Source organism: Geotrypetes seraphini, chromosome 12, assembly GCF_902459505.1.
Source record: "Geotrypetes seraphini chromosome 12, aGeoSer1.1, whole genome shotgun sequence".
Classification (NCBI taxonomy): domain Eukaryota; kingdom Metazoa; phylum Chordata; class Amphibia; order Gymnophiona; family Dermophiidae; genus Geotrypetes; species Geotrypetes seraphini.
Window position 1 is genome coordinate 26,670,631 of NC_047095.1, and position 22,033 is coordinate 26,692,663.

General features: G+C 43.4%; 1 protein-coding gene and 1 long non-coding RNA gene across 5 annotated transcripts in view; one reads left to right on the forward strand and one right to left on the reverse strand.

Moving 5' to 3' along the window:
* LRRC8C (leucine rich repeat containing 8 VRAC subunit C) overlaps window positions 1-18,673 on the reverse strand; it is a 51,957-nt gene extending 33,284 nt beyond the window's left edge. For 2 of the 4 annotated variants that reach the window (XM_033916775.1, XM_033916772.1), the window contains exon 1: window positions 18,272-18,673. The gene's annotated coding sequence lies outside the window, so the exon portion shown is untranslated. Of the gene's footprint in view, window positions 1-11,971; window positions 12,392-17,456; window positions 17,510-18,271 lie in introns of those variants that run through there. The other 2 variants (XM_033916773.1, XM_033916774.1) reach the window with 2 other exon arrangements.
* LOC117346725 overlaps window positions 8,337-22,033 on the forward strand; it is a 37,451-nt gene continuing 23,754 nt past the window's right edge. Inside the window, exon 1 of the long non-coding RNA XR_004536651.1 lies at window positions 8,337-8,482. This is a non-coding gene — a long non-coding RNA (uncharacterized LOC117346725). The remainder of the gene's footprint in view (window positions 8,483-22,033) is intronic.

Here is a 22,033-nt window from a genome sequence, read left to right on the forward strand (position 1 = left end):
CAACTGGCAGGAAAGAAATACTACACAGAATAGCACTTGGTCGCCCTTCAATGAAGGCTCTCAACAAAGTATTCAAAGGCAAAGAAATAACACTCCAAATGAAGATCAGACTTGTCCACACACTCATTTTCTATTTGTTTGTTTTGATTTATTAATTTATACCCTGCCCTGATCCAGGGTGAGTTACATACTCGCATACAAAAATGTAAAATTGCTTATAACAGACAAGTTGAATCAACAACAAACATACCTACAAAACAGGAAAAACAATCCAGACAATAAAATACATCAATGACCAGTACCCTACTATCATCAATCTCTACTCTTCCTCATTCATTCAATCTCAGACTCTGTATTTCATCTAACAAAACAGATGCCTCTTGAAATTCTGCATATTCTGTTGTTGGCGAATATACTCAGGGAGGTTACTCCATTCCCTTGGAAAATACTATCTCTGGATGATGTTAACCTCAGATCTCTTACAGACGGGATTTGCAGATCTAAGTTTTCTGCGGACCAAAGCAAGCGAGGTGGAGCACGTGGCAGGATACTCTGGAGGAGATGTTTGGGAGCCAAATTGTGCAGGCACATGTAAACGATTAACAATAACTTATAACATATCCTATCCCTCAACTTCAACCAATACAAGCTTACATATTATTCTGTCACATATTCTCGTCTTCTCAATCTAAACAGAGATCTGACCACCGAATTTTGGGCAACCTGGAGCACACACAAAGCAAATCCCGGTACTCCCAGGAGCACCAAACTACAATAATCGAGAGCTGAGAGAACAATTGTCTGCAACACTGTCTTAAACAAATGTGCTGCCAAATAGGGCCCGAGTCCATTCATCAAACGGAGATGAAAATACACCTTCTGAACTACTGCTAGCACCTGCCCTTTAAACGTAAGCCCTGAATCCACAAGAAAACCTAAATATTTCACCTCCTGTCCAACTGGCACAATTTCTCCCAGTTGTCAATTATAAATGTGAAAGCTGGACACTATGGAAATAGGACAGAAAGATTATTGACTCATTTGAGCTTTGATGCTGGAAAAGGATTTTATGCATGCCATGGACTGCCAGAACAACTAACATATTGATTTTGGAAGAGATCAAATCAGCTATGGTCACACCATCAGAAGACAGGGTTTATTAGAGAAGGACAACATATTCGGAAAGATTGAAAGAACCAGGCAAAGAGGGTGACCTGCAATCAGATGGCTGGACACATTGAAAACAACATAAGAAAATAAGAATTGCCATACTGAGACAGATCGAAGGCTCATCAAGCCCAGTATCCTGTTTCCAACAGTGGCCAACCCAGGTCCTAAGTGCCTAGCTAGATCCCAAAGGGGATGACGCTGGAGGACCTTACCAGACTAGCACAAAAACGATTTCTTTTTAGATCTGTACTTCATAAGGTCACTAGGACTCCAATACGAGTTGATGGCACCTAAATGTGACAGGGTGGAGGTGTACCTGTCACTGGCCAATGGAGGGAGCCTGAGCAATGGAATTCATTCAGATGATTTGCATAAGAGCTACAAGTGTTGCTGGGAGCTGTCTACTCACCCCAAGTGGATTATGATGCTGAAAAGAACAGCACCCAGCATAGAGAGCTCAGAAGGCAAGAAGTTCTTTGGGAGCTGGGTGACCCTTGGACACAGCTTACTGGTACTGACAGGAGGCCCAGTGTATCAGAGTAGAGTGTCCAGGCTGACCAGCCCTGACAGGGGGGGGGACTAGTGCAGCAGTAGAAAGTCTGGTGGTGGGAAAGAGCTATAACTAACCGGAGGCCCCGATAGAGCCTGGAGTCAAGGAAGGGACTCAGGCTTGACAACCGGCAGTGGGACCAGTGGAGAAGGATTCAGGTGGTAGGAACCCAAAAGGCCAGGGAATGAGGGACTGAAGGTGGCCCCATAATAGGCAGCTGGAAAAGCTGGCAGAGTCCAAGGCTGAGGGGAGTCTGGCGACTGATTGGTGGTAGGACTGGTGAGACCAGTGGTGACTGGCAGAGAGACCGGTGATGGCACCGAGAGCAGTCAGAGAGGAGTCCAGGTGAAGCAGCTTAGTAGCCACTGAGAGCATTGGCCAAGATCTAAGGTGCGTCTGGCAGAAGGGCCAGCTGGCAACCAGCAGAGTGACCGGTGAATGGCACCAGAAGCTGCAGAAGACCTGGTAGGCCAGTACAGGGTCAGAGGAAGGACTCAGGAGAAACCTGGAGGGTGGAGTCCAGGGAGGAACCAGGAGAATGGAGGGAGGGCCTTGGGGTGACCAGGAGGTTAGGAAGACCTGGTCATATGTTTTGAGAACTGTGTGTGTAACCCTGTTGTGTGTTACAGAGAACCAAAGTGCCTGGGGGTGGACATATGATGGATGTTATCACTCAGTCCAGTCACATGATGACACTTACTAATGGGTTTCTAAGGTGATTTTACCAAATTTCCTTGCTATTTCTGCCTTTGAGACAGCAGGGACACAAAGGTGCACTACCAAAGGCAGAAGTGGCCATAGTGGACTGAGTTCTCTAAGGGGATAAACAACATCAAATGGGATTCACTGGTGGACCCCTGGAAGGTGTGATGCCACCACAGCACATCAAATTGGGCCTAATGAAACAATTCATTAGAACTCCAGGATGGTCTTGGGGCTCAAGGATCTCACGTATGAAGAAAGATTAAAAAAATTGCGGCTGTACTCACTTGAGGAAAGAAGAGAACGGGGAGATATGATTGAAACATATAAGTACATCACGGGACACATCGAGTCAGAAGATGATATCTTCTGGCTCATGGGACCCTCGACCACCAGAGGGCATCCGCTGAAAATCAGGGGAGGGAAGTTTCATGGCGACTCCAGGAAGTACTTCTTCACCGAAAGAGTAGTGGATCATTGGAACAGACTCCCACTCCAGGTGATAAAGGCCAGCAGCGTGACGGATTTTAAGAGAAAATGGGATACTCACGTGGGATCTTTAAGGGAGTAAATTCAGGGGAGGGGATACTTGGAATGGGCAGACTTGGTGGGCTATAGCCCTTTTCTGCTGCTTTTTTCTATGTTTCTATGTTTCTAACTCTAAGGAGTCGACAGCCTTCAAGTACCTTCAAAATATCTTCCCTAATCTGTCTGAGGCAAAACTCAAAACTGGTGTCTTCGTTGGACTACAGATAAAGAAGATTCTGGAGTGCAAGGAATTTCCCAAGGCGCTAACTAGGAAGGAGAAAGCAGCTTTGAATAACTTTGTCGCAGTAGTTTAATCACAAAGCTAAAAACTATGTGGAGTTGGTTGAGAATTTAGTGATGAATTACAGTAAAATGGGCTGTAGGATGTCTCTCTTAGAAACTTGATGGCAGATAAAGGCCAAATGGCCCATCTAGTCTGTCCATCCACAGTAACCATTATCTCTTCCTCTCTCTAAGAGATCCCACACTTTTTTGAATTCAGACACAGTCTCTGTCTCCACCACCTCTTCTGGGAGACTGTTCCATGCATCTACCACCCTTTCTGTAAAAAAGTATTTCCTTAGATTACGCCATGTCCTTGATGCTCATCTTGAGACATTCAAGTAGAACATGGGAACATACTCAGAGGAGCAAGGTGAGCACTTCCACCAAGATATTCAAACACCGCTACCAAGGACAATATAATGAGAACATGATGGGAGACTACATTTGGAGGCTGATTCGTGAAAGTGACTTACAATATAATTGTAAATCTTAAAAAAAACTATTTTCTAAGTCTTCTCTGGTCATCTTTGTATAATTTCATTATATAAATACATTGTGATCCATATGTTGCTTTTTATAACTTTATAATATGAAAATTCGATGTTCTCATGTTTTGAATAGGTAAATTGCAAAATTTGACTATCTTGGTCACAAAAGCAAAGTTTTATGGTATGAACAATTAGGAAATTACACTTACTGCTTCGGAACAAAAATCATGTCACACAGTGTAAATGCTCCAACACTCATAGGAATTCTATGAGTATTGGATATTTACCTTGCCAGCCCAAAGTAAAAACCTCTACCGCAGCTTTGTAAAAGCCAGCGTTAGTTAATTCATAATTTGTATTCAAAGTGTCCTTGTTCAACCTTGGCACATTCATGAAGTCTTCAATACCACTGAGCTATTTGCTCAATGAAGTCTGAGGTTTCATTAATTAAGAGCTCTACTGTTTTGTGAGCTTGATGAGCTGGAGTTCCATCCTGCTGAAAAATAAACTACTCAGAAATGTCTCAAATTTCAGACAAAAATTTCTGCTTCAGTAGGATGTGTATATGCCCCAATACAAAGAAGGGCAATTTTTATGAAGGATCACTTGAAAGCAATATGCCTTCACATCTGGAGCACTGATTCTTGGGGAAAATTTTAATTTTAACTCCTTAAGTCAATTATAGACTGAAAGAACATAAACTGTAGTTAAAACTATTAATTTTTAAAGATTTGGGTAAGTACTGCTTTAGCCCCAGTCCTCAGGACATGCATAGCCAGTCAGGTTTTCAAGATACCATAAAGAATATGCATCAGATGGGGGTAGCACATGCAAATTTATCTCATGCATATTCATTGTGAATGTCCTGAAAACCTAACTGGCTGGGTGTGTTCCGAGGAATGGGCTGCGAACCCCTTAGGCTAGAATAGTTTATGCCCCAACCCCTAAATTCTGGGTATGACACCTTAAGTTGTGTGCATAAATCAGTGCACACAGCTAATTTGCGTGCATAACTTAATTGTTTAATAAGCCTAATTGGAAGCGATATTTGGTAATTAACTCAAAATTGATGCTAATTGGCACTAATTAGAAGTTATGTGCACAGCTGTGCATCAGTTCTATTGCGTGAACCTGAAAAGGGGGTCTGGCCAGAGGTCATGGGCAGATTGTGGGCGTTCCTAATATTTATGTATGCTGTTATACAATATGCCTGATGTGCACACAAGGATTTCTTTGGCCTAAATGGGTGAGCCTAAAAGTTATGACACTTGGCACTTAGCATGATTCCATTAGGTGCATGTACCTTTTATAGAATCGCACTAAGTGCTGCTCTAGTTATGCCAATTTTTTGGGTACCATATATAGAACATGGGGCTCATTTTCAAAAAAGACAGATGTTCAAAAGACGGCATAAATCATCACTTGGATGTCTTACTAGTCAAAACGTCCAAGTGGGCATTTTCAAAACTGACTTTCTAGATGTCTTTCTGGTTGTTTTGTCTCCAGTGCATCTAAATCTTAAGGGGACAAAATAGAGGCGTATTTTGGGCGGGCTTAACACTTGGATATTTTATAGCAAGAATCAAACATTTTACAAAACGTCGAGGGCACATTTTGGATGTTTTGGGCTAGATCTGTTTTTAAAATGAATAAGGGCCAAAATGTTACCCAAACTGTGCCTAGATGACCACTGACTGGATGGATGAAAATATGGTCCCCAAACATGACCCCCTCCCTCCTCCACCTCCCTCCCCCCTCCCAAGATCTGCATGAAACAGTATGTATCTGTCTCTGACAGCTGCAGATATTAAGGCCAGTTCTAGTAGGACTACAAGCTAGAGTAGCCTGGTGGGCACTGCAGTGGACTGCAGAGAAGGGGACTCAAGCCCATTTGCCACTCTAACTAGTACACTTCTGGTGGAAAGTGTGAGCCCATCAAAGTTCCAATGTAGTGCCATATAGGTGACACCTGCAGGCACAGGGGCTATTGGGGAGGTAGACAGGTAGGTACTGAGATTTGGGGAGACAATTCTTTAAGAAAAAAAACCCCAAACCCACAAAGGGATATCAACTGGCAACTAGACTAAGGCAGACAAACACAAGCAGATCCATAAAGCAAACTCCTGCGTTGATGAATATCGGAGTGTACTTTTTAGAAGCAGGGTTTAAAGATTTTTGTAATACATTGAATGTTGTGCCTTTGTAAAATTGCCCCAGAAGTAAGCATACTAGGGTCAGATTCAATAAACACCACCTAACGTGTCAATCACGCTTAGGCGCCGTTTATAGAATTGTGTTTAGTGGCGCCTATGTAAAAACTTAGGCAGCAGAAACGTAGGCCAGGGTTTTAAAGGCTTATATTTCATCAGGGTTGTGGAGTCAGAGTCGAGGAGTCGGAGACAATTTTGGGTACCTGGAGTCGGAGTCAATAAAAATGTATCGACTCCGCATCCTGATAAATTTAAATTATAATTAATTATAATTTAAAAAATACAGCAAGTTCAAATGTCCCATTTCACAAACAATAGTCATAATTAACACATTGTGGACATTTTTTGCTGATCTACGCCGAAAAGCTGGCAAATTTTTTAAATGTTGCTTGAGAAATTACGTTTCACATAAAATAGCTGTAACTTCTGAACCATTGCTTATTTTTGAATAAAACTTTCAGTTTCTTTTCTTATATTGAATTCAGTAAAGCGACATCGCCTATGCGTGAAAAATAAACGACCAGAAAATGTTAAAATAAAGTGATTCCAGCGAGAGTTATTTTTAAAGAATTAAAAGAAGTAGAAAAGTATGATCGCTCATCGAAACTGACTGTAGAAGAAGCCATCCTTGTTTATCCCGAGATTATTAGTGATGTGGCTAGAACCGTTAACAGCAATGCCACCCACCCAAGTCAGTGTTGAAAGACTATTTTCAGCTCTAAAAATAATCAAGTCAGATTTAAGAGCTTCTATGAAAGAGGATCTGGCAGAAGCAATTCTGTTTCTTAGAACAACACTACATTGAGTTAGTTTTGGATTGCATTTAACAGCCATTCTACTCCACAACTATATTCCAATTTTAATATATAAACTGTTTTAGGTTTTCCAGCTTTTGTTCACCTAGTTAAGCTTTGTTTTTGTTTTAAAACTACCAAAAAATGTGGTTCATAGTTTTAAACTGGTAAAGTTCCTGTTCCTGATTTTTATGCATGCTGTGCTACTACTTTATAGCCACTTGATTAAAAACAATAAATAAAACCTTATTGTTTCCATTTTTTTGTCTTTTATTTAAACCAGTTCTGTAGTTAAATGGCGTGTATGTTGCCTTCCTTCAATCAACGTGGAAAATACATTAGCATATTAAATACAGAGGAGTCGGAGTCATGGGTACCAGAAACTGAGGAGTCAGAGTCGGAATCGAAGGATTTATATACCGACTCCACAGCCCTGCATTTCGGGTGCCTAAGTTTTTGAAGAATCACGCTTAATGGCATCTAAGTCATGCTCCACCCATAAAAATGCCCACTTAGGCATTCGGCGCCACTAAACGCCATGCAATAAGCACCTACCTTTTTTTCAATTATTGAAGCTATTAAGGGGATTTTGCCAATTAAGTTAGGCGCCTATCTTTAGTTGCCCTTTAGAGAATCTGGGCCTAGATTTATACCTGCTCTGAGACAGTTGCATAATTTTGTATATGAACATGCAAAAAAAAAAATAGAAATAAAAAAGGATACATATATGCATTCTTCTCACCCCAGAAGGATGTGTATTCTTCTAAATTTATTCTATACCTCTCCCCGCTGGAAATGCATATATCATGTAAAAGTAGTACATGGAGAGTAATTCCATAAGCAGATGCCTATTTTTAGATGTCAAGAACACACTACATTGGAGTCTATTCTATTAAGAAAAACAGGTGTCAGCTTTTTTTTTAAATAGAATAACCAGTGTAGTGGTTCTCAAACCTGGTCCAAGAGGCACCTCAGCCAGTCAGGTTGAATATTCATAAGAGAGATTTGTCTGCAGTGGAAGCAGTGCATGCAGATCTCTCTCTCGTGGACATCCTGAATGGCTGTGGTGCCTCTGGGATCAGGTTTGGGAACCACTGAACTAGTGTAACTAGTTAAACATGTGCATATGTTTTTACATAAAAGCACTTATGCCAGCTACAGACTGGTGTAAATGCTCACAGCAAGATTGGGGATGTATGCTGTGACATTTCCGCTCCCCGAGACGGTCATGTCAGAGTGAAACCCCGGTCTCAGTCTCTTACTCGAGACCAGACTCTCCCTGAGAAGGACCAGGAAGAAGATCCTGAAAGCCCAGCTGCCTATCCTGAGCCTTCCAACCTAGAGCAGTACCCAGAGTATAGGTTAACTTCACGGCCCAGAAAAACCTCCAGCCATACTAAGAGGTTTAATCAAGCTCCCAGTGATATTCTGCCCTGTAGCCTGAGGGGGAGCCCAAGAACACACAAGCTAGGCACACAAACACCCAGTGTAGGGCGTGGCCCTAAGCCTTTTAAGCAGCTCTCCAGAGCATTAAAGGAGGCTGCCCAAGAGAGTCTGGCAGAGAGAGTTCTCCGGGCCAGGCAAAGGCCAGACCTCACTCCAGAGCCAATGGAGTGTGAGGCTTCAATGCCTCAGGAACCAGCAGAGCAGCTGGATACACCAGAAAGCATGGACCTGGATGAAGGGTGTATGCCAGAGACCGTTATGGAAGAAGCCATGGATGTGGGCTTGGCAACTTTCCACTAAACACTGCAGGTACGAGGCTGTACAGGAATAATAGTGGAGAGGAGTTTTGGAAGAACTAATTTTGATTGTTTGTGCTGTAAAAACAAGCTTAGAGCAGTGCTGCACCAGCTTGATTGTCTTGCTACACTGCAGCTGTGCAGAAGCTCAAGAGGAACCAAAGGACTGTGAGCTAATCAGGGCTGGAAGTATAGGAGCCTGCAGTAAGGCTTCAGTTTTGTCTTTTGTTCCTGCTTAAAGTTTTATATCCAAGAATGTAAATACCTGGTGAAGAAACTGGACTGTGTTGATTGGTAAGCCCAGGACTCCAGCTCAAGGCTGGATAATTTCTTAAGAGACTAATTATGCTATGTTTTTTCAGAGACTGTGTGACCAGGTAGAGCAAGCCCTAAAACCTGGACTGGAATTATACCTGATAGAAAGCTTGCTGTGCTTTCACTGGACTGGGTGAAAGTTAAAAGTCTTTTTATTTTCTGTTTTCTTTCTTTTTGCCCTTGTTTGGGAAGAAAGGAAACTTGGACTATAATAATATCTGATATGATTTATAGTTTTGTGTGTTAAGTGCCTAATTAAACTTTACACATTATGTTTGGTTCAACTTGACTCACGGTGCTTTATTTTTAGCAAAGCCCAAGATAGTGAGACACCAGTGAGGTCTCCCCCTTTGGGAGCCGCGTCGGGAGTGTGCTACCCTCTACCGGGGGTCTTCTTAACCTTACCGAGACCCCGACAGGTGACAATGCACACAAAATCATTGCTAGGAAAAGGGGATGGGATTTGATATACCATCTTTCTATGGTTACAATCAAGTGGTTTGCATATTCAATTAGATTCAGCAAATGGCACTCAAATTTGGGTGCTGAAAAAAAATCTTCAACCTTTATAAAACAGCGCATAGAGCCGATTTCCACTCCAAAAATCGGGCATGAGATTTTACACCAACTGATGTCTGGTATGAATCCCGATGCGTAAATTAGGCGTAGATCCCAGTATTCCGTAATACTGTGTACATCTTTGGTGAATACCCCTGACCCATCCATGCCCTTTCCATGGCCACCCTCTCTTTTGAATTGCACACTATAAGATCCGAACACAGATCTGTATAGAATAACACTTAGCAAAATGAGTGTACAAATCCAAATTGTTGCCAATTAATACCAATTGGATAGCACCCAATTATTGATGCTAATTAGCTCTTTAGTTAATTTAGTTGCGCATGTATCTCAGCTACATTACTGCAATGCTATTTAGAATGGCACTGGCAGAAGAGGAAGTAACATTGCAGAGCTAGGAGCAGGGACATTCATTCCCTCCCAGTCTGCTGCTTCTCTGTTTTGTGGAAGGGAGGGGGGGGGGGGGATGCTCTGGCAATGGAAAATTAGGTTCTCTGCAGTGATCAGAAGAGGAGTGTGGGAAAAATAGTTATAATTTGTGTATAATGGAAACCTACACCCCAGCATTTCTCTCTGGTAGCAGGCAGCCACCAGCCAAACATCATCTCCCCCGCAGACACAAGAGAAACACTTTGCTTTTGGCAGCCCTGAACGCAGTTTTCCCTGGAGTGGTGTTACATTTGAGTGCCTCTACCTCCCACCATCGACTTTTAAAAACTTAGAATTCTAGTCACAGTCCCTGTTGGTTCCAGTCTAGTGTAACAGCACACTGGGTGCAGAGAGGACCAACAGGGTGTTTGGCAGTGCAGCACGCCGTCACAGGAGGTGTGATGGTACTGGTGCTCAGTCCCTCCCAGTCTCTGTTCCCCCCCCCTCCACATACAAACCTGCCACCCTGCAGCCTTTGACACCCGCCTTGATTCTAAACTCTACCCTAATGAAAGGACCAACCCTTACAAATGCCTTCATCACTTCTTTAAACCTCTCAAAAGATATAAAGCCATGTGAAAAAATTAGGACATCCCATGAAATATTCAATTATTTCTTAAGAAATGTTCACATATCGATGTCAAAGCTTTTTTTTAATTTATTCTAGAAAAGAAAGTGATATAATTGCAGGTAAACAACAAGTATTTTTCTTGATTTACTCATGAAACAAAAGGTAGCCTCAAAAATGTGTATTCTAACTGAGGAATAAATTAGGACATCCCCACATATCCTCCCAATTAAAGTGGCTCAAATCCCACACAGGTGTATCACGTCAAGAGCACATGATTAGAACATCGTTATTCAGCATTTTGAAGGAGGTTTGCCCTTCTTAAACATCAGACATTTAGTTTGGTGTGCTCATGACTGCTGCAGTGAGAGTGAACACCATGGTGAGATCAAAAGAGCTGTCTAAGGCCTTCAGAAAGAAGTTTTCTACTACTCTCTGGGTGAAGAAGGAGCTTCCTTACGTTCGTACGGAATCTATCCCCTTTCAATTTTAGAGAGTTCTGTCTTGTTCTCCCTACCTTGGAGAGGGTGAATAACCTGTTTTTATCTACTAAGTCTATTCCTTTCAGTACCTTGAATGTTTCAATCATGTCCCCTCTCAATCTCCTCTTTTCGAGGGAGAAGAGGCCGAGTATCTGTAATCTTTTGCTGTATGGCAACTCCTCCAGCCCCTTAACCATTGTAGTTGCTCTTCTCTGGACCTTTTCGAGTAGTACCTTGTCTTTCTTTATGTATGGCGACCAGTGCTGGACGCAGTACTCCAGGTGAGGGCACACCATGGCCCGGTACAGCGGCTTATAAGTTAGGTAAGGGATTTTAAAAGATCTCGAAAGAATTTGACATTAACCATTCCACAGTCTGGAAAATAATGTACAAGTGCAGGACTTTCCAAATAACTGCCAAATGCCAAAGTCTGGCTGTCAAAGCAAGTTGATTCCCAGAGCATAATAATAATTTATTTCTTGTATACCGCCAGACCAGTAAAAGGTTCTAGGCGGTTCACAGCAACATAATACCTGTAGATTAAAAGTATTAACATTAGAACACTTGTTACAAATTTATCAAATAGCTGTTTTTAGTAATTTTCTAAAATTATAGTAAGATGGAACTTTTAGCATAATTTTACCAAACCAGAGCAGACCACAAGATGCTAAAAGAAGTCTCCAAAAACCCTAAAATGTCATCACGGGGCCTACAGCAGGCTCTTGCTACTGATGTTCAAGTTCAAGTTCAAGTTCACTTTATTTTTGATGAATCGCCTATTTAAAACATTCTAAGCGATGTACAGTTAAAAACAGATTATAAGGGAACACATAGTCATATTAGTAGTACATTAATGATCTGATGATGTGAAAGTGCATGCCTCTCCAATCAGAAAGAGACTGCACAAATTTAACTTGCATGGGAGATGTGCAAGGAGGGAACCTTTGCTCTCTAAAAGAAACATCAAGACCAGACTGAAATTTGCCAGAGAGAATGTAGACAAACACCAGGACTTCTGAAATAGTGTTCTATGGACAGATGAGTCTAAAATTGAATTATTTGGATACCAGAAAAAGAGGACATGTTTGGCATACACCAAATACAGCATTCCAGGAAAAGAACCTCATACCAGCTGTGAAGCATGGAGGTAGAAGTGTCATGGATTGCGGATGCTTTGCTGAAGCAGGACCTGGCCAGCTCATCATCATAGAATTCTCCATGAATTCTACCATGTATCAGAGGGTGCTTGAGGAACATGTGAGACCATCTGTAAGAAAATTAAAACTGAAGCGGAACTGGACCCTGCAACACAACAATGATCCAAAACATGCTAGTAAATCCACCAAGGACTGGCTCAAAACTAAGCAATGGAGAGTCCTGGAGTGGCCGAGTCAAAGCCCTGATCTTAATCCCATTGAGAGGCTGTGGGGTGATTTGAAATGGGCTCTACATGGAAGAAACCCCTCAATCATCTCACAGATGAAAGAATTCTGCACTGAGGAGTGGGCCAAACTTTCCTCAGACCGATGTTAAAGACTGGTAAAATAGCTACAGGAAGCATCTCACTGCAGTTATTTCAGCCAAAGGGGGTAACACTAGCTATTAGAGTGTTGGATGTCCTAATTTATTTCTCAGTTAGAATATACATTTTTGAGGCTATCTTTTGTTTCATGAGTAAATCAAGGAAAATTTTTTTTGTTTACCTGCAATTGCATCACTTTCTTTTTCAGAGATAAATAAAAAAGAGATTTGACATCGATATGTGAACATTTCTTAAGAAAGAACTGAATATTTCATGGTGTGTCCTCATTTTTTCACAAGACTGTATTCTTACACAGCTTGTGGTAGTTATTCAAAGCAATTTAACCAGCCCCAAAAAACCATAGTAACATAGTAGATGATGGCAGATAAAGACCCAAATGGTCCATCAAGTCTGCCCAACCTTACCCACTCTTTAAATTACTAATTTAATTTACATTTTCCTTCTTCTTAGCTATTGTTGGGTCAGAATCTAAAGCTCTGCCCAGCTTAGGTTCTATATACTGAAGTTTCCTTCAAAGCTCACTCCATTCCATCTAAAGAACCATCCCAGCCATTGAAGCCCTCCCCAGCCCATCCTCAACCAAACGACCATATATGGACATAGACCATGCAAGTCTCCCCAGTAGTGGCCTTAATCTTTTCTGATTCAAGATCCTCTGTGTTCATCCCACGCTTTTTTGAACTTTGTCACTGTTTTCCTCTCCTCGGGAGTGCATTCCCAGGCATCCACCTGCTGAAAATGACTGGTTGGCGCTTAAGCAAAGCCAACTATTTGGGGGGCATTAACCAGCCAAGGTCATCACATAAAGTAAGAAGTAAGTTTTATGTTTATGTAGTGCCCCACAGATGGTTAAGTCAGAATATTGCACTTCACTGGCTATGGTATAGCCAGCTGCCAGAGCCCAGACATGGCCCACATTGAATTTCCAGGCATAATGCTGGAGGCAATTAGCAAATTGCTGAGTGTTTCCAGCTGAATATCGACCTCCCTTGTTTATAATATAAACTAAACCTTAAGCTTATATACCACATCTTCTCTGTAAGGATAGAGCTCGACATGGTTTACAAGAGTTTAAGAAAGGAAAATATAATAAGAATTAGTGGATATATAGACAGCAGCGGAAATTACATTTTTGAAAATAGCCACGTTTTCAGATGTTTTTGAAATAATTGAAAAGAGCCCAAATTATGCAGCTGGACAGGAAAGTTATTACAAAGCTCAGTAATTTTAAAGTAGATATATTTTCCTAATTTTCCGATATAGATAACGCCTTTTAACGAGGGGAAAGATAATTTAAGCTTTTGGATAGATCTGGTAAATCAGATCTCAGAGAGTTCCAGGATAGGGGAATTACCATATTTTTCGCTCCATAAGACACATCTGACCATAAGACAAACCCAAGAATTAGAGAAGGAAAACAAGAACAAAAACATTCTGAACCAAATTATCCCTGCCAGGCTCTGTACCCTGTCCCCCCTCTGGTGGTCTAGTGCTAGGCCGGGACAGGGCAGGCAGGCCTAGTGGCCTAGTGGCAGTCAGACAGGCCTAGCAGCCTAGTGACAGGCAGGCAGGGCCCCCCCCCCCCCCCCGACAGGGCCCCCCACTCAGAGGCAGGCAGGTCTCCCCTTACCTTAACTCCTCTGGCAGTCCAGCGCTGAAGGGCAAGAGCTTTCAGCCTCCTGCCCTTCCATCCGGTTTTCTCCCTAGGCAGCAGCAGAGTTGGAGCAGCAAAATGGCAGGCACGAGTTTTTCACTTCCTGCCTTGCTGCTCTGTGAATGGCGCTTTCAGCATCCTGCCCTTCTCTCCTACTTTCTGTCCCCGAGCAGCACCGGCAGTGCAGCAAGCAGGCAGGTGCAAGTTTCTCGCTTCCTGCCTTGTCCCGCGCTGCTCTGTGAATGGCTCTCCCAGTTCTCGTGAACTTTCTGGGTAGGAACCTCGGTGTAGATGCCTACATGGTGTCTATCGAGTTAGGCATCTACTGGAAAAAAATTTTTTTTATGACATTGTTCAATTAACAGTGCCAATTGAACCAATTTTTTAAAAAAAATTAACTTAGGCGCCTAACTTGATAGGTGTTTCAATCTAGGTGCCTACCATTAGGCATCATTTATAGAATCAGGGCCTATTTGCTCCTGCATTAACAGTGTGTAGCCAGTTCATGTGCGATTAGTATAACCTGCTAGCTGGCTAACACTTCCATGCCCACTCTCTGTCCTGGCTTCGCCCCAAGTGAAAAATTAATGAACATATGGTTTCACGCACGGAATACAGGCAAACTACCACAAAGCCCATTAACAGGAGTCATGCAAGGGCTTAATATCCTTTAGTAAAAGGTACCCCTGAATTGGTCTTCACACAGATATTTAAAAAGGTTCATGGACCACTCGGGTCTTTATCTGCCATCATTTACTATGTTACTATGTATATATAATGTGTGTCTTGGTGATACACATAGCCATTTTGGTAATTTGGTGTTGCTCAGAGTAGGCTCTATAAGGTACATGTTGTGTCGTTTTTGTTTTTTTAATTATGATGGCCACTCTTTCTGGTAAATACATTTCCCCTTCCGTATTCGCGAATTCTGTATCTATGGATTCGCTTATTCGCGGTTTTAGATCAAAAAATACATTTTCATTTTTCAGGCTATGTTAAGCCCTGTAAGCCCCCCCACCCCCCCTTTAAGCCTTACGTGGTGGTCTAGCGGGTTTTCGGGGCAGGATCGATCTTCCCATGCTCCTGTCCCATGCAGATCGCTCACAGGAAATGGCTCTAGAGACTATGGGAGCTCAAGGCAGACATTTCCTGTGAGCAATCTGCACAAGGCACGAGCGTAGGAAGATTGCTTCTGCCCCGAAAACCCGCTAGACCACCAGGTAAGGCTTAAGGGAGGGCTTAAAATAGCCAGGGGAAGCGAGGGTTAGGGGCAGAACTGGCCTGAATATTATTCACGTTTTTTTAATATTCGTGGGCCGGCTCTGCCCCAAGTGGGGCAGTGGGGTTCGGATGAGAGGGAGAGATAAAAAGATGGGAAGGTCAGCGGGGGTTCGGCTACATGGTGGGGGATGGAAAGATGCTCCTCGAAAGGAGAGAGTCTCGGTCATTGTAACTATGGTAAGACCAAATAGGTGAGTTGAAGACTTGAAATTTTAGGGATTTGGACTATGGTTTGGTATGTGGTACCTGGCTGAATACGGAGGGGGAAGTGTAAACTAGATGGTAAAAGAAGACAAGTGTGAACTATGTATGAACTAAGCTCAGATATTCAATGCTGAGGCATATGCAAGCTCCCCATACTAATATCAAGGTATGTCTGCTGACCCGGAAGTTAACCAGGCATTGGCCAATATTCAGACTGGTTACTGGTTAACAGCACATAACAGTTAGGACAGCCTTTTTCCTGTCTTAACTTTATGAGCTTGCTTCACAGGTAAGCAGATTAGACCACAGGTGTCAAAGTCGGTCCTCAAGGGCCAGAATCCAGTCGGGTTTTCAGGATTTCCCCAATGAATCTGCATGAGATCTATTTGCATGCACTGCTTTCAATGCATATTCATTGGGGAAATCCAGAAAACCCGACTGGATTCCGGCCCTCGAGGAGGGACTTTGACACCCCTGGATTAGACTATCGCCTCTAACTGACTAAGTGCTGGCTTCACCCACAGACTGCCCCTAGCCTAACTGGTAAGGGAATGCTTGGTTAGCAGAGATATTCAGTGGCACTATCTGGTTAATGCTGGATTTTACTAAATGGCACTAGAGGTTGTTTAGCGCGGGCAGGCGAGGTAAATGCTCCTGCACTCACAGGAATTCTGTGAGCATCAGAGTATTTACCTCACCAGCCTACACTAAAAACCTCTAGCACCGTTTGGTAAAGGGAGCCCTAAATGCTGCTAAATAGTGGCTCCTGCCCAGTTAAACTTATTTGAATATCAAGCCCTGGTTTTTTGGGGGAGGAGAGTCTTCTCCTGACGGTGATTCCCTCTGCTGCATCACTAATGTTGTCGTCAGCAACGCGGCACAGGGAAGGCCCTGGCCGGAGAAAGCCGCAAAGCAGCCTGTTTAGAGTGCTGCTGACGCTGCTATTAGGAGGGAGGCATATCACTGGTCTCGCGGTGGGAGGGTCGGTGGGGTTCGGATGGGAGGGAGAGATAAAAAGATGGGAAGGTCAGCGGGGGTTCGACTACGTGGTGGGGGATGGAAAGATGCTGCTCGAGAGGAGAGAGTCTCGGTCATTGTACTATGGTAAGACCGAATAGGTGAGTTCAGAACTTGAAATTTTAGGGATTTGGACTATGGTTTGGTATGTGGTATCTGGCTGAGGACTGTACCTGCGATGATTGGAGTAAAGCAAGTTGGCAGTGGGAAGATATACAATATGGGAAAACTCCCTGGATTGTTGTGAAGGTCTGTGTTGTCAGGATCCCAGTGACTACAAGGGGATGGGTGAGAGGGGAGGAAAGATGCTGCACAGGTGGGGGGAGAGAAAGGAAAGAGGAAGAATTGGGGTGGAGAGGAGGAAAGGAGAGATGGCCACTGTACATGAGCAAAATAATATATCCCCTGAAAATAAGCCCTAGTGTGTTTTTAAAACCTAAAATTAATAGAAGAGACATGGGTAATACCCTAAAGGCTTGAGCTAACAGCCTTATATGGAGCTAACAGCCTTATATGCCAATGTCTCTGACTCTACCTATCAGGAGGCCTTGAACTTCAAAGATAAGAGGGGTGTGAGAGGGTGACAGGCCCGTCGTTTTTTGCTGATTAGGGTGGGAGCTTGGATAGAAGTCGGGCTGTGTGTTTTTTGCAGATCAACTTTCAAGGGACAGGATCGGAAGTGGAAGTGTGCGTTTTATTGCTGATCTAAATAGAATTTTCAAAAGCATGAGGGTAGGGGTATATATTTTTTCCCAATTTTGTGTATACCCTCTTTATTATTACAGCCTTTTTCTTTTCTTTAAAAAAAAAAAATAATAATAATAATAAATAAAACACACATGTACAACCGCAGCTCCACCCTAAGGCTTCCCAACAGTACACACACCCAATAAACATTGTCTTAAATGTGCCTACCTTTTTACGTGCATACTTGTATAAAAGCCTGTTTCACATGCAAAACATGCTTTATAAGTTACGGTAAAAAAACAACAAAAAAAAACCTTTACCAAATTCCCTCCGAATAACCTTTAAAAACAGCACAGTTGCATAGCCCGTGTACCTTAGATGTTTCTGTTCAATTCTCTTAAAAAAAAAAAAAAAAACCAATAACAAACCCCCAACCCTGGAAGAACAGCTCTCTTCCCTTGTCCCGTATAGCGTGTATCATGGTACCTCTAGTACGCCGGGCTGGTAGTATCTATGGACCATTCGTTGTCCAATGAATGAATCGTGTGAGTCTGCCACCCCCTCCCAAAAGGAAAACAAAAGTGCTTTTCACGAGCGCATGCTCGGGGCCAAGAAGTCTGTATCCCCGCTCCGACCAGCATCTCGTCTATCCTCCCCCCTCCCCCCTTCCCGGCCGAGTCCAGTCTCTTTCCACAGACGGGACGAACCTCTTCATCCGTACCTGCAGTTAACGGGACGAGTTCCCTTATGCCTGCCTGCAATAAACGGCATAGGGATGGGACAAGCCCCTCCATACTCCCCCCCACCCCCCCCCCCCCATGCACGCGACGGAGTCCCTCTATCCCGTACACGGAAACGACCGCACCCCTCTAGCCTCAGCATCCCCGAACCGAGACCCTCCGTCCTTTCCTCCCAGAACTCGGCATGGACGAAAGGACCAACTTCTTCCATGGTTCCCTTTCTCCTCCCTCGCCACAGACTGAGCCAAACCCCCCCCCCCCCCCAACCCGCGTGGTCCCGCTCTTGCCAGCTGCCGCCCTCACCTTGCCGCCTGTAATGTAGCGCGCTGGGCCGAGCAGCGCTCGTGTCCCCGGGGAGGAACGCAGCCGCGGGCTCTTGTCTCGGCTCGCGCCAGGCCCGGGCTCGGCCGGGGGACAGTGACGCACGCGCTGCCCTCGCGCCTCTCTCCCAGGGCCCGGCTCGAGGCGGGGGCTCTTCCTCGGGACGTGAGAAATCTGTGGAGCGCGAGAGAAAAAGTTCCTCGCGCTCGCGGCTGATAAAAATAGATAACAATGCGAGGAAAGAGCGAGGGGCGCATCTGTTTATGCAATCGCGCCGAGATTCACCCCTCCGTTCCTCAGCTGGGAATTCCAGATGAGGACTTTTTGTTTGATATAAATCAGTTTTATCTGAAGACAACAGAGCTAGATTAAAAAAAAAACAACAACCCGAAATATAAATAGCAACTGTAATTGGCTCTGAACTAGACTAACCCTGAATAGTTTCTGGGAATATAATGGCTCTATTTAGGATACTTGTGTACCGGACATCGGAAAAATAATCCGCCTTTCAGAGCAAAAATATACACCATAAATTCCTGTACACACACAGTTCAGGACTTTGTATGTAAGTCTCATGCACCCCCCCCCCCCTTCTTTCTGTAATAAAATGTCACCGTTTTCTCAATATTAATAACATTTAAAATCATATGACCTCATGCTGGAATTTATCTGGACAAGGAACACTGTTAAGTAGAAATTAAGTGGGTAACGTTCCCTAACCTTTTGTCTCCTTTCCCACCCTCTTTCTTTTATTTTGGAATTGTATTTAATCCAATTTTTTTTTTTAGCCCCCTCCCCCTCAATTGCATTTTTTTGTCAGAACTGTTTTTTATGTCCTGTTTGTTGGATTTTTTATTTTTTTCTATTTTTAATCTTTGTAAATCGCAGTGGATTTGGATATTGTGATCATATTAAATATTTAAAATAAACTTAAATAAACTTTTTGGGACACTCAGATGACCTGTTGCTTTTCTTTAACATATGGGTGTGTTTGCAAGTCTTCCCTTTTGAGGAAAATAGTGCGACTGTCTGGATTATCTCGTCCTTTACTGCCAAATCTCCATGGTTGGGTTTTGACCTTGCCGTGCTGAATACAGTACCTGCAAATAGCCTTCTTAAACATGCCCAAGACTCAAATCCAATCTGAAACTTTCTCTCTTTCAGGCCACTTTTAAAACTCATGCCTGAATTCTTCCTGTCTTCGGTTGCCTTTGGGGGCCTAATTTGTTGGGAGATGGTGCCTTCAGGCTTCATTGGCAACAGCCTTGCACTTGGGCACCTACCAGAACCTTGTATCATGGGCTCTAAATCTGGCCATTAGGTGTAACTCTTAAGGAATGGCCACAATATCCTTTTCCCCACTTTCCATGAAGCCTATGAATATTGCTTCCTCAACAGCCAATCTGGTGTGCAGGAGACAATATCCAGTAATTATGCCAGGGGCTTTCAGAGTGCAACACTTGTTCCCATGTCATAAACAAATATTTGCTCCGAGAGGTCCTCTGATAATGGAGCGTGGCAGGGGGGACACAACCAGGAACAAATGCAGGTTTATATCTTTCTTTCTCAGAAGGTTGAACTGGCAGATGCAGGTAGGGTTTCCAAAACCTTTCCTAGGGATCTCACAAGCACCCAGATTTTCAGGATCTCTCTACAGTGAGATTAATTTCTATTTACTGAGCCTTCAGTGTGCACCTTGCAACCTAACTGGCTGTAGTTCCCCAGGACAGGCGTAGGAAGCCCTCATCTGAGGTCTTCCAGAGTAGTATGTCTTCTACAGTACTACCACCTGTACTATTTATCATTTTTATAGTGCTGAAAGGCGCTGTACATTTAATATGCAATAGATGGACCCTGTTCAGGAGAGTTTACAAACTAATTTGGACATACAGGGCATATAGGGGTTGGGGAATTTCTCCTAGAGAAAATGATAGGATGGACATAGGTATCTTACAGTGAGTGGGATTTAGGAGTTGAAAGCATTACATCAGGAGGGGGAGCAGCTTCCATGCTTCCGCCTTCCTTCTTTCTGTGTCTTTGAATGAGACGGATCTGGTGCTTGACTGACTCACCATGGAATCCCAAGCCTCTCATAGATCTAATGGTGGTGAAACAGAGATTACAACATCCCAGTTGTCAAAAGACTTTATATTTTGTTTGTGTGTAGGACATAATCAGCCTGGATGTGCACTGCTGGTCATGCCCTTGTGTTTCACTTGCATATACTTGATGGTTGGGGGCTCACATTCAGACAAGTGACACTAGATGGCAAAGATGAAAATGTAAGAGGATCCACAATAAATGGGAGATGTCAGAGAATGTTTACTTTCTAGCATGCAGAGAGTTTGACCTATTTTTAGAGGTCCTCACTTTTACAGAAGTGGGTTCACTCCAGTTGGAGCAGAAGAGTAGCTTAATGGTTAGAGCAGCAGGTTAAGAACCAGGGAAGCCAGGTTTCAGATCTCACTGTTGCTCCTTGTGATCTTGTGCATGTTGCATAACCCTGCATTGTATTAGGTACAACCTAGATTGCAATCCTTCCAAGGACAGGAAAATACCTACTGTACCTGAATGGAACTTAACCTTGAATGACTGAGAAAAGCAAAAGCTAAATTCAAATCTCAGTTGGCCACAGAACTTAAAGAGATTTGCAAAATCCAGCTGCTGTTGGCAAGCGAATTCCTGGAATACGTCCTCTGGAACCTCAGTTTATCTGGGAAGCATTCTGTCTCTGACAGTGGCTAGCCTACTGTAGGTCACTAGGAATTACCAAGCTGATTACAAAATATGCATCAATTTCATGCAGTTCCCTCTCAAGGATGAACAACAGTATTCCTAGGTCTACTTAGCTAATAATTGTTGATGGACAAAATGGCTTACAGCAGTGGTTCCCAACCGGGGGGGGGGGGGGTGCTACTGCCCACCAGTGGATGCTGAGAAGTCTAAGGGGGGCATTTTGTGTCCATGTCATATTGAGGGGGCGGTGAGGACCAGCTGCCGCCTCCTTGAGCAATTGGCGAATCCAGTGGCCACTGATGGCAGCACTGTAGTCTTTCTTTTGATTCTTCAACTTTTGCCGCCATGGCAATGTTCTCACCATGTCCCACGCAACTGCCCCAAAGCTTCTCTGACGCAAGCCGCCCAAGTGAAAACAGGAAGTGCTTCAGAGAAGCTTTAGGGTAGTCGCACGGGACTTGGTGAGAACATTGCTGCATCCAGTCATCTCACCCGCAAAGATGAGGGGAAGGGAGAAAGGTGGCCCAGTGAAGGGAAGAGGTTGAGCGGTGCTGAAGGGAAGTGGAGGGAGAGGGGGGAAGGGTAACAGACGCTGAAGGGAAGTGGGGGAAGGGTAACAGATGCTGAAGGGGAGAGAGGGGGAAGCAGACGCTGAAGGGAAGTGGGGAGAGAGGAAGGCTGGATGGCAGTTTCATCGCATCAAGCTCAGCTCTCACTAATAATATTCATTTTTTTTAAATAACATTTTTTAAAAATCATACTGTGAGCAATACATCAATATTGTTATTATCTTCTAATAAAATAATTTTAAAAATATGTCCTTGTTTTTCAATTTATAGTATGTACAATATAGTTTACCTAAGGTGGGCGCTATCGAATCATTCACTGAAAAAGTGGGCTCTGATTTAAAAAAAAGGTTGGGAACCTATAGTTTACAGTGTTCTGTAAAGGTTTGGTAGAAATAAGCAAATCAAATTCTCTTGTTTATTGGGACTTTCTTGGAATTTT